Here is a 14,730-nt window from a genome sequence, read left to right as displayed (position 1 = left end):
TCATCTTTTGTATATTTTCTATGTTTTATTTATTGAGTTTCACTTTACCAAAGACTTTTATGCATTTTTACCATATATGATCTGATCTAATTAGTTGCCATGTGTGGTCTAATCTAATTAGTTCTTTATTCAATACACATATGATTAATATTTATCGTAAATAAAAGCCCAACTTGATGGAGGTGAGAATGCATAATGAGATTCACCTCTTGATGACAAGGAGAAAGGCTTGTAGAGCCAAAGGGATTATCGTTCAAACAAGTGTCATGAACCATCCGCTAAAGGTTGTTTTGTGTGTGTGTGTGTGTGTGTGTGTAAAGAAATAAGTGTCTTTGTGTGTGAGATACATTTACTAAAATCAAATTTATTGTGTGTTTAAAGAAATAAGTGTGTGTGTGTGTGAGATACATTTACTAATCAAATTTATTGTGTGTCTGAGTGTGTGTGTGCGCGTGCATGCTCAAGGCCTAGAAAATGACTCCTAGAAACTAGGTGCTAGAGTTTTAGGAAGGCCGAGGAGGATATCCAAGTGCAAAAGGCTGAAATATATGTCCAATAGGTTCCTATACTTATATTAGCACTACCTCCTTAGAGGGAGTGCTATTCTAGAGAATTGAATTTTTTCTGTGGATTTCCACGTGTAATTTAGTTAAGTTGCATGTTTCAAATTTCCATTTATGGAGATTATCCTATAGAAATTGTCTTTTAATAACACCCTTTTAAAAACCATTTGCTCTCTCTTCTGCATCCAAAAGCACTTGCTCTACCACTCATCCAAAAGCACTTGCGTTACCACTATACTAGGAGGCAGTGCCCACATGCACTTGTGTAGTCTTGTCATGATAAGTTGTTGCTATCTAGATGCTTTGAACAAGTAATTCTATAATGTGAGAGGGTTTCTCTTTTTTTTTAATATTAAAAAAAAAGAAATTCAATAAAAAATTCCATAAAGAACAACTCAGAAAGAACAAAAATATGTTGCAACTCCAACTTTACTCCAAAGTAACAACTTGACCTAGCACCATCCAACATAAATAACAATAAGTTAGTCCATGATGGAAAAGCAGGTATCATGGGTCCTAGCTGCACATAATTGATATCAAGAGAAACACACACACACACGTGCATGCGATGAGCCAACACAGACACACCACCTATCTTGTGGCTTAAAAAATAATTAGTCATACCACATGCATAAATTATTAATATCCTAGGACAAATAGCAAGGTGTCCATCATCTGGATTATACAACTTGGATCCTTCCACCTAGATAACCCTGAATATATACATCCCTAATCATATTTGTTAGATCAAGACAAATCAACCTAGACTTTAGCAGTTGTATACAGCTTTGGATTCTAGTATCTAGATTTGATCACATCAATTTAGGCTAACTTAAATCAAACCCTAGATCATATAGCTTGGATTAACCCAAATCATACCATGTTCATCAACCCAGATATTAGCAACCTATTTCATATAACTAGGATCAAATCGGATCAAAATCATCCCGAATATAAATATACCCAATCATACCATTCAAATTATACCAAATAAACCAAATTATCATGAATCAATCGGTATTTGATTTGATTATCTTGGATCAAGCCAGATTAGACCAAATCAACTCGGATGTATATATCTCAAATTCTCCATATCCTAATAGCCTAGATAGCCCAGATTCCTCACATTGACTGTTTTAATGGCTATAGTTGAGCAACACTAACATTTAGTTGCAGAATTGAATGATGTGAAGAGAAATAGCTCATAAACAATCCATGGTAGTTTCTTATGGGCTTTAGGATTATCAAAGAGGTAGTGAGATAATTTTCTCTATTGATCTTTCAAGCTATGGCTTTGTTTGCAATGACAAGTATACCTTTGTAAGACTAGAATATATCCAATCGTACAAATTCAAGTTTTTACAACAAGGAGTCCATGACATTTCACGACACAATAAACAACCCATTATAATTGATAGCACGTAGAGCACATGAAGATGCATGTATATAATGCTTTTTTTGAAAAATATATACATTCCATGGTCCAAGTTACATAATTTATAAACCACACCTAGCAGCAGTTAAGCACAAAAAAGAAGAAAGTAGGTTATGTCAAGCATGAAAAAATTATGAAATAATACTAAGCTTGCTAGTTTCTTGGGAGTCGGGACATTACTAGTAGAAATCAAGGGGGTTGCACCATCCAAATCAATTGTCAACTGCATAGTTTGAGACAAAGTGGATGCAACCCTTTTTATAGTAAGCATTTGGGAACCCATATTTGAGTTGGTTAAAATGAGATCAATTGGCTCTCCTACGAGAACTATAGATTCATTAGGCAAAATTTGCATACAATGCTTTACATTCTTATTATGGAAAAAATTTATAAAAATTCATGTGTCTGTGTGCACATGTGTGCATATGATGTGCATGTGTGCATGTGTCTCTTGGGAGTCGGAGTCCTTTTGTGTGGTCCTAATCCCCTTGTGGCCTAGTGACTAATGCAATTAAAAAGGGTAAAAAGGTCCTTGGCTCACATGGATGACATGTGGCAGATTGAGAAACTATCCCATAGGCAACAGTGTGATATGATAGATCTTGAATATAATGAAGGATGGTACCCCTCCTCCATATCCAAGCCAAACTTTTTTGTTAGATATGGGGGAGGCATGCATGGCTATGGGGTGGGGATTGAGACCCCTGCCCTCGATGCTCCTTTGGCTACCAAGTCACAAAACCTATTGCTTTTTCTACATGGTATCAGAGCAAGAAACCCTTGTGGACTTGGTGATTAGACCACATGGCATCTTTGGCGCACACTGTGTACTATGTACTCTGTTGGCGGCCTCGTGGACTATGTAATAGTGCATGCATGGGGAGTGACATCCCCACGTGCACTATGAATTGCAGTGACATATGTCGCTTCTGACAGGCGATAGCTACAGAATCAAGACTATGTGGAATCATACTGAGTGTACATAATCAAAGAAATAGAGTGAAAAAGTGGTGGTTGGTGTAGGAATTGATGGCCTTCATCAATGTGTCTTGTGATCTATCCATGTATTTAATTGTTGTGAGGGTGGTCATGATTGTTGACTAATAGACCTTGCCTTGTGTGGGTAGTCAGAATCTAATTGCTTGATCTTGCCCTGTGTGGGTGATTAGTGGTGTTTAGTTGGCTAGGTCTCACCCCATGGTGTTTGGACCATTTGGGGGTGTTATAATATGGGGTTCTTGTGTGTGGTCCTAGCCTCCTTGTACCCTATTGACTAATGCAATAAAAAAGGGTTAAAAGGCCCTTGGCTCATGTAGATGACATGTGGCAAATTGAGGAACTTATCCCATAAGCAATAGTGTGATATGATGGATCCTAAATATAATGAAAGGTGGAACTCCTCCTCCATATACCAACTGGATCCTTTTGTTGGATATGAGGGAGGCATGCATGGCTATGGGGTAGGGATTGGGACCCCCGCACCCGGTGCTCCCTTGGCTGCCAAGTCCTAGAATCTGGTGCTTTTTCTACATGAATTTCTTTAGAGGCATATAGGTTGCAAGAGCAATGAACCAAAGCATATGACAAGAAGACCTAAACTTTCTCTATGTGTATTGTAACTTTGGGTTTGAATTTTGATAACAAAGGGAGGAAATGAAGAACCCCTAATGAACAAGATATGCTACAAACGAAAGTCCAAGGTCAAAATCAAGAGACAAATATAAAAGGTCAAAATGGATGAAGTGAAACGTGAATGGCAAAAGCTCACAAACCTGAAAAAGGATGGGACCGAGCAAGCACAAAGGGGCTATTGATGGTGTGAAACCAGAAGAAGATGACATCAAGAAAGCTGTGATGGGTGCAACATCACCATACGAAGAAAATAAGAGGTGGAGCAAGCATGAAGGATTGATGAACTGTGCAAGACCAAAAGAAGGCTAGTAGCAATGAGCTTCAAGGGATGCAACCACAACAAGAAAAGAAGCCAAGGCAGTTGGCATGAACTAGATTTAGAGGATTGCAATCACGGGATCAAAGACCACAGGATGAAGGATGATGATCAAAGCGGTACATGAAGGCCAGCCAAAGGGAGCTGAACCAACAATGAAGGTTAACACCAAAGCTGAAGACCCGATCATCAAAGCCAAAGATGGATTGAAGACTAACCAAAGTACAAGGAAAAACCATGAACCAATAAAGCAATCAATAGACATTTCCATCAAATACATGAGACCAAAAGAAGGCTGACAACAATGAAGATAAATAAATGACGACTTCAACAACACAGCCATGGGAGCACCAAGGTTAACATGGATGAACTTAGAGAGGGGAATAAATATCAACATCGAAGAAAAGTAGTATTAACATCAAGAACAAAGATAGAAGACAGGGGCAAAAGATGAAGGATGGAGAGAGAAGGTCTAGCTAGAAGACGATAAGCTCTAGACCCAAACCAATAGACAATAGAGGATGAGCATAAAGCTGAAAGCAAAGGTGAAAGATGAAAGGCTTAAACCAAAGACAAAGGCAAAGGAAAAGGGAAAAGCACCAAAAGACAAAGCCATGAGACAAAAAGGACGAGGATCTCCAAATGAGGATGGATTGGCAAGTATCGTAGGACTTGACAATCAAGACCATGATGACAGTTGGTGGGGATGTCAAGATAAGGATGGCTGAGGAAATCCATGCAGAAGTGCAAGTGGCTAAGAGAATAAAGGCAAGGGCATCGGCCAAAATTGTATATAAGGGTGTGGCCATCTCTTTGTAAGGGGTTTGTTCGATCGTCCATCTCAGAGAGACAGAACTTCTCCAAATCTCCACGAAATCATGCAAGAGTTGACAGGTAGGGGTTTTTGGGGCTTGGAATGCAATGGAATGGATAGTTTTGGAAACCGTGGTCCCAATCACCGGGCCCAACACACGAACCAAAAAGCGTTTTTGCAAACAAACCTGTTTGTAAACACTACCGAAGTGTAAATTATGAGCAACACAGAAGTTTTAGGACCTCCTGAGTCCACCAAAATTGATAGATCTATGAATGGTTGCTTCAAACTTAAGTTCCAACACCCTAGCTAAAAAACGTTGAAGCAAAGATAGTGAGTCTGAAATCCAACAAAATGATGCCAAATTCAAGAATAAAGGTGTTTTGGAACTCCCAAAGTGCAATGGACACCAAAAGTAGGCAATGGTTGCCTCTACAGGTCATTCTAGACTCTCAGTCATCGTCATTGAAAGGAACAGGGGAATCATTTGAAAACGTCTTTTTTTGCTCCAAAACCACTCAGAGAGCTTTCCAAAGGTTTTTGTTGGGTCTCTACACACCAGGATGTAGGTAAAGTCATCTAATGGAGCTTCTCCTTCCTCCCACAGAGCTGTAGCACAATAGACTTCGAGCTCCAGGCTCAGTTAGAACACCCGTGCTCTGATACCAGTTGAGAGATCTCAACAACAGAAGCAAAATGGAAGAAGGTAAGAGAGAAGGAGAGCCAGAAGAGAGAGAGCCACACAAGTTTTGGTGGGTGCAGAACACCCTAATATTCTATGGCATTCTTAGATATATGTGTTTGAGTATTATTCATAACCCAGGTTAAGGTACATTGGCCTTTAACCCCCACAAGGGACACTTGAATTTGGCATCAAATCTCACAGGCATTGTTGCACACCAAACATTTTATGCAATATGCTATGCCAAAAGTTGTTGGTGGGTAATCTCGATAAGGAGATCAAGGTGAGAGAGGGAGGGGGAGGGGGAGAAATATAAATGGATGCAGTTTTTTATGCCATGTAGAGAGTTCCATTTGTAGGGACCATCTAAGGTTGTTATCACATGGATGAGACAAGTATGGGTCTAGGATGGGAATCTATTTTTCGTCATTAATAAAGTCCTAGACCAAGATCAATAATCAAGGGCCTGCAATGAGACAATACAAATACTTATGAGTGAGTTCTTAATGATCTTTCATAGAAAGTCCGATCCCTACTACCCTAGAGCACATGGCCAAGCCAAAAATTTGAACAAAACCTTAAATAACACAAGGACATGCAAGGTGGAGGCCAGCCAATATGATTGGGAGGACAAGCTCATTGATGTGCTTGTGGCTAAATCATATAGATAATAGCATATAAGGTTGCAAATAGTTGCACCACATTTATCCTTGCCTTCGAGGTAGAAGTAGTGATTTCTATGGAGTTTATAGTACCTGATTGCAACTAATTCCTTTGAATAATCTTTTCTTGACTATACCCCATTTAGCCTCGCCTTCTAGGTAGAAGCAGTGATGCCTATGGGTTGCAATCATGGAAAGATAATCCTAAGAACCCATACCAAAAAGGTTTATGAGCTTGAACAACTCGACAAAACCAGATTAAGGGCTGCATATGGCATGAAAGTAGAAAATTTATGCCAAAAATGTTGGTTTGACAAACAACCTAAGGAACAAGGACCTTATCAAAGGCAACCTTGCATTATTGTATAGTGTAAGGAATACCAAAAATAAATTGTATTATCGTAGTATGGGTCCCTTGTTGAGAGTTCATGTATTAAGATATCTAGCATATCGACAAATTTATATGATCCCAAAAATAGGTTAGAACTCTCTAAACGCTCAACATCATGTGATCATGTGTGCATAGCACCATCACGTGATCATATGTGCATAGCACTAACCTTATAGAGTGCTATAAAGGAAAGGGTTAGATCCCCTAACCCTAACCCTAAAAGGGTTTGTATATATTCTATTTTTTCAACTAAATCTAGTGTACAGTTAGTCATTTGTGGTGTGCTCTCTAGCTGTGCCCTCTCTCCTCATCTCCACTCTTCTCCTCTCCCCTCTTCATATTTTGTCATGGTATCAGAGCTCCCTTGCCTTCCGTTGAGGCATTGCAATTCTTGAGAGTGCGAGAGAGATTGTGAGATAGAGAGTTCTTTGATTGAAAGCGAGAGAGAGTTTTACATTCATTGCTTGAGTTCTTTGTGAGGACTTCCATTGTGATTGAGAGAGAAAGTTTCCGTCCACTATTCTTCGTTTGAGAGAGAGAAGTTGAAGGAAAAAGAGAGTCCTCCAACTGTTCTACAACAAGCTTGTGGAAGAACTCCAGCCAGAGAGATCAAGCTTCCAAGGCAACCTCAACAGCAAGCTTCTACGGTCTTAGTTCTCCTTCAAGGCACACCTTCAAGCTCCAATGACCTTAGCTTGGCAGCTCACGGCCTCCTAAAGCTCATACGGATGGCCGAGTTCTTCTCAGAAACTGGAAGCCTTTGCAAGGACTTCCAAGCTATAGTGTTGTGTCTCCTGACAGACCTCCAAGCCTCTCCAACGAGCAACGTGCTCCTTCACGGTCTGCTCCACCGTCTTCAACCGCCAACAACCTCTAGCGCCATACCTCTAGCGCCATATGGCTCTTCCATAGCAACGCCCTCGATGGCATTTCCAGCACATAACGCATGCAACGTTGACGTTGCTCAAACTCTTTGGGCATCTTCAAAGCTCTCTCCAGCCTCAACGTTTTACTGATGACCATTATCCATGCTCTCTTGCCTACAGCTCTCTACAAGCGAGCTCCTACACTCCGCAGGGCAGTCTCCTCCATCGAGATCTCCAATAGCAACGACCTGTGCAGCAACGATTTGAGCAACAAGCTCCTACGCAGCCTTGGTGCTCCAGCATCCATGGGAGAGATGGACTATCTCAAGACTTCCTAACAACCAAGAGACAGACTATCTCCAGCGCCCGACCATCGCCTTCTAAACGCTTAGCTCTCCATCGACCGCCTAGCCTAAGCATCATCCCTCGTTCAGCCAACAGCCAACCACTGGCTCAGCTCCATCACGAGTGATAGCTCATGGTAGCAATGCTCCTCCAACAACCTCAATCAGCCGTCAACCAGGCCCTGTAGCGACTACCTTGCATAACGATGACCAACTGCACGCAAGCCTCTCCAACAGAGCCTCTACACCGGCCCTCCAAGCAATGCCTCACAACGGTTTTGGCCTGATGGTTTCAGCCCGCTTCATGGCTCCGACTGCCCGTAGACTCCGTCTGCCCACAGCTACGCCTTCAAGCTCTCGACATCTGACGGGCAGCTCCATCATCTCCTAGCAACGAACCAACGGAGAAGACGACGGAATCTCCAAGATTCTGTCAGAATCTTGGATAGATTTCGGTGCCTCGCGTTCTGACACGTGGTAGATAGAGTTTTGCCACATGGCAACCTTATCTCCAAGTGCCACGTCATCTACCACGTCAGCACCGACAGCCACATCATCTGGCCACGTCACCAGTGCCACATCATCACTGACTACCACGTCATTAGTGACATGTCATCAGCCACATCACCTGCCACATCATCAGTGACACGTCACCTCTGCCACATCAGCAGTGCCACCTCAGCACTGTCCCCTGCAGGCACAGTCCCTTGCCAGGCACACTGTTCACACACTGCATGTGCACACTCCTGCCACCTCAGCACAGAGCTTCATTGGCACACCTCTTGCTAAGCACAGTGCCACATCATCACTGCATGTGACTCATAGTGACACATCATCATTGAGCACCATTTGCACTCCTTTTGCCCCTCCACCTAGATCAAGTCGTATCTCTTGATCCAGGAAGAATTTGAGGGTGCTCCAAAAAGGAAAGTCGCTCGTTTTTTCGTGCTCTACGCGCTCGTCACATCACGCGCACATTTCGGTGCAAGTTACACTCACATTTGAGCCTCGCCAACAAAACCACTTCCTTCACGCAGATTTGCCTCTACATCGACGCATCTGACCTAGCACTTAGAACAAAAGAAAAGGAATTATTTGCTGTTCTTTCATCGATCGACGGTTGGTTTAGATCTAGATCAGAGTAGACTAGATCGCCATAGAGGGGACGCTTTGAATTTCCCCAAGTTGCCAATCTAAGCCATGCCCGAAATTCCCGACTAGTACCTACTCCATACGCTCACATCCGATTTCACATCATTACATTACCTGAAACCTTACGTTCATCAGTTCAGTGAGCAGGCTTCAGAGTTCAGAGGCATTGCAGATTGATTCAGTGGGCAGATAGCACTTGATTTCACACACACATGCCACCATTGTAAAGCCTATTCGGCTATCTCACGGCATTGTGCACATCATTTTTAGCCTTGTAAAGCCTCTTGGCTATTCCCGGCATCATTGCCACAAGCCTTGTAACACAGATCAAATTTTATATACTGCAGTTCTATCTTCACCGACGATACAGAGATTTCACTTGGCATCTTCAGTGTATTTGCAGTTGATTCATACAGAGTTTTTCAGGACACTTTTTTGAGTACATTGTTTGCACCATGTCGACTAGCAACCTCAATCTGGAGGCATCTGCTAAGTTAGACAACTCCAATTATGGTACATGGAAATACCGAATGGAGACCATTCTTGTGCTTCAGGACAAATGGGAGTATGTCGATGGATCTATACCTAGACCATTGGCCGATCCAGCCACCAGTAGCTCTACTCCATCTGTTGTCACAGCACCAGCAACGGAATCTACATCAGGATCTACATCTACACAAATAGTTTCCGCACCATTAGCAGATCCTGCCATTGCCCGAGCTCAAGCAGAATGGGATAAGAAAGACAAGTATGCCTATCACCTGATCAAGCAGAATGTGCAAGATGTCATGCTAAGACAGCTCAACACAGTCAAGACATCAAAAGAAGCATGGGATATGTTCACAGCTCTCTACGAGTCCAAGAACACATCCAGGATTCTCACCCTGAGAAACCAGATCAACCAGAGTTTCCGCAATAGCAGTGAAACTGGTCATGCTTATGTACTCCACATCAAAGACTACAACAATCAACTTGCAACAGCAGGAGAGACTATGAATCTCGCAAAAATGGTTCAAGTAATCCTGAATGGACTAGGAGAAGGATATGAGAATCTAGTCCAGAGTATTGCCATCCAACGGCAAATTCCAACACTGAAAGAACTTCAGTCAGTTCTACTTGGTGAAGAACTCAGGACTCAGGCTATTCAAGCACATAAAGGTCATTCTAATGATCAAGCATTCATAGCTTCAGACAGAAGCAGAGGCAAAGGTAGAAAAAGAGGTAGATCATATCAGAAAAGTGGTCATCATCAACAAAATCAAAGTCAAAATCAGCATCAGCATCATCCTCAGCAACATCAGAATCAGCAAAGAGGAAATCATTCCAACCGAGGAAGATTTCAAGGACGAGGGAATGCATTCACCAATGTGTCAAACATCCAGTGCAAATACTGTCACAAGTTTGGACACTATGAAAGAGATTGCCGCAAGAAGCAGTATGACCAAGGCGGTCAATCCAGCAGTAATCGAGGGAATTCCCGAGGAAGAGGAAATCATCGTGGTGGACATTCTAGTCACAGTCATTTTGCAAATGAACATGGAAATATGTTTCTTGCAAGTGAGGAATTGCATCAGACTGATACAATGCACCTAGACACTGATTTCAATCCCAAAGAGGATTTCAGCTATCAAGTCGACCAAGTGGAACAGGATCCTTGGTACATCGACAGCGGTGCATCATCTCATATGACAAATCATCAGGAATGGTTCACAGAAATGAAGCCATTAGAAGGTCAAAAGAATGTCATCTACACAGCAGACAATACACCGAATCCGGTTCAAGGGACAGGTGTTATCCCTATGAACAATTTCACTGGTACAAAAGGATTAGTCAAAGATGTGCTCTATGTTCCGAAGCTCAGCAAGAACCTTTTGTCAGTAGGTCAAATGACGGAACACAACTACAAAGTCATCTTCGACGGTGATGAATGCACTATCAGAGACAAATCCAAAAGAGGTCAGCTAGTAGCAAAAGATGTCAAGGAAGGATGCTTATACAGGATGCTAGCTATAGTACCAGATAAGCATGCCATGTCAGCTCAAATGCAACAGATGCCACTATCTGCAAAATGGCACAAGAGATATGGTCATGTCAACTTCAAGTACTTGTTAGATCTAAGGAATCAGAATATGGCAATTGGGATTCCGAAGCTACAGTTTCTTGGAAAAGTTTGTGAAGCATGCTGCTTTGGCAAACAAAAGCGAACCAACTTTGTCAGAAGTACCTCTCGTGCACGAGGTATTCTTGATTTGATTCATACAGATGTATGGGGTTATGCCCAGACCCGCAGCATCAATGGTTCACTTTATTACTTGACCTTCATCGACGACTATAGCAGATATTGTTGGGTCTACTTTCTGAAAGAGAAATCGGAAGTGTTTGCCAGATTTCAAGAATTCAAAGCCATGGTAGAAAACCAAACAGGCCAAAAGATCAAGGTCATGAGATCAGACAGAGGAGGTGAATACATGTCTTCAGTATTCATGAACTTTTGCAAAAATCACGGCATTCAAAGACAATTCACATGTGTAGATACTCCTCAGCAGAATGCAAGAGCTGAAAGGAAGAATGGGACTTTAGCAGACAGTGCTAGAGCAATGCTTAGTGAAAAGCATCTTCCGAATCAGTATTGGGCAGAAGTAATAGCTATAGCTAACTACTTGCTTAATCGGCTTCCTACCAAACCAATACAAGGTATGACTCCTTATGAAGCATTCACTGGACACAAGCCACGCATTGGGCATCTCCGCATATTTGGTTGCATAGCATATGCCCACATACATGATGATCATCGCAGGAAATTGGATGCGAAGTCATGCAAATGCATCATGGTTGGCTACAGTGAAGAAAGCAAAGCATACAAATTGTATGATCCCATCAACCGCAAAGTCATTATCTCCAGAGATGTAATCTTTGATGAGGAATCAGAATGGAAAACCTCACCTACACAGGAGATAGAAGCATCGACTTCATAGTCATCTACAGAACAGGTTGATGAAGAAGAGCAAGAATTGCCAGCAACACCCCAAGCAGCACCACAGCAGCTCAGACGGTCTACTAGGGAAAGCAGACCACCAACCAGATTGACATATGCTCAGAAAGGCAAAGCAATTCAGGTGGAAACCACCAACTATGCTCTTATGACTACCATCATGGCTACAGAAGAGCCAGTGTACTTCGAAGACGTAGTAGATAAGCCAGAATGGCAAACTGCTATGAATGAAGAAATGGACGCTTTGTATAAAAATAACACTTGGGAATTATGCGACCTTCCACCAGGAAAGAAGGCCATAGCCAACAAATGGGTATACAAAGTGAAGTACAATCCAGATGGCAGTATTCAGAGATACAAAGCCAGATTAGTTGCAAAAGGATTTGCACAACAATATGGCCAAGATTATGATGAGACTTATGCTCCAGTAGCAAAGATGGATTCCATACAGTTCTTGATATCACTAGCGACACTCAGTAAATGGAATGTGTATCAGCTCGATGTCAAGAATGCATTTCTCAATGGTTATCTAGACGAGGAAGTCTACATGCAACAACCAGCCGGTTATGTTGAACCAGGAAAGGAGAACAAGGTTTGCCATCTCAAGAAAAGTCTCTATGGCTTAAAACAAGCACCCAGAAGTTATAACAGCAGAATTGACAAGTATTTTGCTGATCTAGGATACATGAAGTCCAATGCAGATCATACTCTCTACTACAAAGTTCAAGGGGAAGATATTAATATTGCACTTTTGTACGTAGATGATCTGATTGTGATAGGAAGCAAGGATAGCTTCATCAGAAAATTAAAACAAGACTTATCTACAGAGTTCGACATGAAATATCTTGGACTTATGCACTATTGTCTTGGAATTGAGTTCTGGAGAGATTTAGATAGCACATTCATGAGTCAGCTCAAATATGTTGACAACCTCCTGAAGAAGTTTCATATGGCAGATTGCAAGATTGCAGCCACTCCCATGGAGCAGAGTTTGAAACTTACTAAAGATTCAGAAAAGCCTACAGTCAATGACAGATACTACAGGCAACTCATTGGATCTCTTATATATCTGACAATCACATGGCCAGATATTTGTTATGCAGTAAGCTCACTAGCATAGTTTATGGCAAATCCAAAACAGTCTCACTGGAATGCAGCCAAAAGAGTCTTGAGATACATCAGAGGTACAAGACAGTTTGGGATAGAATACAGAGGAAGTCATCCACGGTTGCATGGATACTGTGACAGTGACTATGCTGGAGATCATGAGACCAGGAGATCGACACAGGGATATGCATTTTTCCTTGGTCAAGGTGCTATATCATGGTTGTCAAACAAATAGCCAACTGTTTCTTTGCCTTCGACTGAAGCAGAATATAGAGCACTCACTACAGGTGCATGTGAGGCTATATGGCTCAGAAGACTATTGTCAGAAACAGATTACTTTGATGAGTCAAAGCCAACAACAATATACTGTGATAATCAATCAGCTCAAGCATTGGCCAAAAATCCAGTATATCACTCCAGGACAAAGCACATTGATGTCAGAGAGCACTTCATCAGAGAAAGAGTGTTACTTGGTGACATCACACTGCAGCATTGTGATAGCAAAGAAAATGTTGCAGACATCTTTACCAAACCACTCGGTAAAGAGCTATTCGAGAAACACCGACTAGCTCTTGGTTTGATGCAGAAGAAGAACATTCCCATTAAAGGGGTGTGATGGAATGTAATGCTCAGTCCTTCTTCGATTCCCCAGACTCATCATCTTGAGGGAAGGCCTACTTGATGTTGATCTTGAGGGAAGGTGTTGAGAGTTCACGCGTAACATCATGTGATCATGTGTGCATAGCACCATCACGTGATCATATGTGCATAGCACTAACCTTATAGAGTGCTATAAAGGAAAGGGTTAGATCCCCTAACCCTAACCCTAAAAGGGTTTGTATATATTCTATTTTTTCAACTAAATCTAGTGTACAGTTAGTCATTTGTGGTGTGCTCTCTAGCTGTGCCCTCTCTCCTCATCTCCACTCTTCTCCTCTCCCCCGTTCATATTTTGTCATCCCTATAGGGTTGTGGAATACCAAACATAGATTGAAATATCGTAGTATGGGTCCCTATCACATGCTTTCCACATGGGGGAGGTTCTAGCGTTGTTGATTACATCATGGGATCCCTTATCTTCACATCTCACATCACTGATTTTATTGTAGGACCTCTTCCTCTAGGGGCTGATCATACCTACCTATACTTTAGCATTTCTACTCCCCGTCGCATAGCACCCTCCACCCCACTCAGTTCTTACTCCACCTATCATGATATACGCTTCGACCGCGACCACTCACCTATTTACTCAGGCCATCTGTACATACTTCTCGCTTATATTGACTTCAGAGGATAGCGCTGCCCTGATCACCAACTCACTACACGAGGTTGCCCTTCATGCTTTTCCTCACACCACCCACTCCACCCGAGATTATGAGCACTATGGGGTTAAACAAGGGTGTCCTTTATCACCTACCCTGTTTGGCCTCTACATAGATGAGCTCGAGATAGTGATGCAGACATAGGGGGATGGATGTTCTCTTGCTGGCACGTTGATCCAAACATTGATGTATGCAGATGATCTGGATCTCTTGTCTTCCTCAGTAGAGGAGCTCTAGACCTTGAGTCACTTCAGTCCTTTTGTAAGTCTCATGATTTGAAGATTAACCTGGGTAAAACCAAGGTTATGATCTTCAACACATCTTGAGCGTCATGCACCAGGAGCAGTTCATGCTTGATGGGTCGCTTGTTGAGATAGTTTCATCATACAGGTATCTTGGGGTTGTATTCTCGGACCCATCTTCATATGAGACCCATGATGTAGGCCTGCTTG

Source organism: Dipteris shenzhenensis, chromosome 14 (genome assembly GCF_047967505.1).
Source record: "Dipteris shenzhenensis isolate YYH24624 ecotype China chromosome 14, Dip_SZ_1.0, whole genome shotgun sequence".
Taxonomy (NCBI): domain Eukaryota; kingdom Viridiplantae; phylum Streptophyta; class Polypodiopsida; order Gleicheniales; family Dipteridaceae; genus Dipteris; species Dipteris shenzhenensis.
Note: the sequence above shows the minus strand (reverse complement) of the source record.